Source organism: Suricata suricatta, chromosome 9 (genome assembly GCF_006229205.1).
Source record: "Suricata suricatta isolate VVHF042 chromosome 9, meerkat_22Aug2017_6uvM2_HiC, whole genome shotgun sequence".
In the NCBI taxonomy this organism is placed as follows: Eukaryota; Metazoa; Chordata; class Mammalia; order Carnivora; family Herpestidae; genus Suricata; species Suricata suricatta.
The window spans coordinates 14,647,737-14,649,387 of NC_043708.1; positions in this window are offsets into that span (position 1 = coordinate 14,647,737).

Consider the following 1,651-nt stretch of genomic DNA (forward strand, 5'->3'; position numbering starts at 1 on the left):
TTTGTGGTTCCATACGAATTTGAGGATAGTTTGTTCTAGCTTTGAGAAGAATGTTGGTGCAATTTTGATGGGGATTGCATTGAATGTGTAGATTGCTTTGGGTAGTAATGACATTTTCACAATGTTTATTCTTCTATCCATGAACAGGGAATGTTTTTCCATTTCTTGGTGTCTTCTTCAATCTCTTTCATAAGTTTTCTGTAGTTTTCATCATATAGGTCTTTTACATCCTTGGTTAGGTTTACTCCTAGGTATTTGATAGTTTCTCGTGCAGTCGTGAATGGGATCAGTTTCTTGATTTATCTTTCAGCTGCTTCATTTTTGGTGTATAGGTATGCAATGATTTCTGTACATTGATTTTGTATCCTGCAACTTTACTGAATTCATTGATCAGTTCTAGGAGGCTTCTGGTGGAGTCAGTTGGGTTTTCCATGTAGAGTATCATGTCATTTGCGAAAACTGAAAGTTTGACTTCTTCTTTACCAATTCTGATGCCTTTTATTTCCTTTTGTTGTCTGATTGCAGATGCTAGGACTTCCAGCACTATGTTAAACAGCAGTGGTGAGAGTGGGCACCCCTGTCGTGTTCCTGATCTCAGGGGGAAAGCTCTCAGTTTTTCCCCATTGAGGGTAATATTGGCTGTGAGCTTTTCATACCCTCGAGGAGAAAGTAGGAAAAAACCTCCTAGACCTCCACCGCAGCAATCAGCAATCAGCAATCAGCAATACAGTAAGTAGGTCTTCCTTTCTCATGGTCCCTTTGAACATGGGTATCACACTTTCCCTTCTTGAATTACCAGAGATGCACTGAAAGCACTGCCCTAAAGATCTAAAATGGCTTTCCTTAGCACCAGAAAGTGTCATCTCCATGAAGGGTTAATGGCATGAGATGATGCTTTTTAGTCATATATATATATACATACATATACCCTCATAGGCCCTAGTAGATCTGGCACTCATGTGTGCCCTTCCAAAGATTCATAGTACACCTCTCTGTGGCCTTTCTAATTTCTACTGAGGCACTTTTTAGTCCATTATTTTAATCCTTTGATGTGATATAATTAACTGTGAAATGAAGTCAGGGTTTCCAAGTTCATCTATTTGTTAGTAAATGTCAATAGTCTTGGAGCCAAGACCAGACAGTTTACAATAATTTTGAACTGGATTCTTTTAGAAGGATGTTTACAAGTTCAATTACATATCCAAGGGGGATCCATGAAATGCCAGGAAGGCACGTTAATATTTTTCATAGCACTGGCAAGTCAAATCATTGTAGAGCAAGATTTCTTGATTGTATTTGATTTGAAATTAATGGAGCACACATTTCCTCAATAACAAAATTTATATTTTTATTTTCAGAGCTTGCAGTGAACAATATGGAGCCTTCCCTGGCTTGTTTCTTTATTGGCTTGCTTTTGGAACACATAACTACAACATTATTTGAGAAATCATAACCTATTTTCTAAATATGTAAAGATACACTGGTGTTTCATAAAGGGCTTAAGAAAATTATGGGCAGAAGAAAAACAGATTAGAGGCCATTATACGTTTAATGATATGTAAATGCCATTAAGTTATGACTGCCTTACTTGACTTTGGGGAGGAACCAATATAAACAATTCAAAACAACAGATATATTTTTAGGGCTGAGA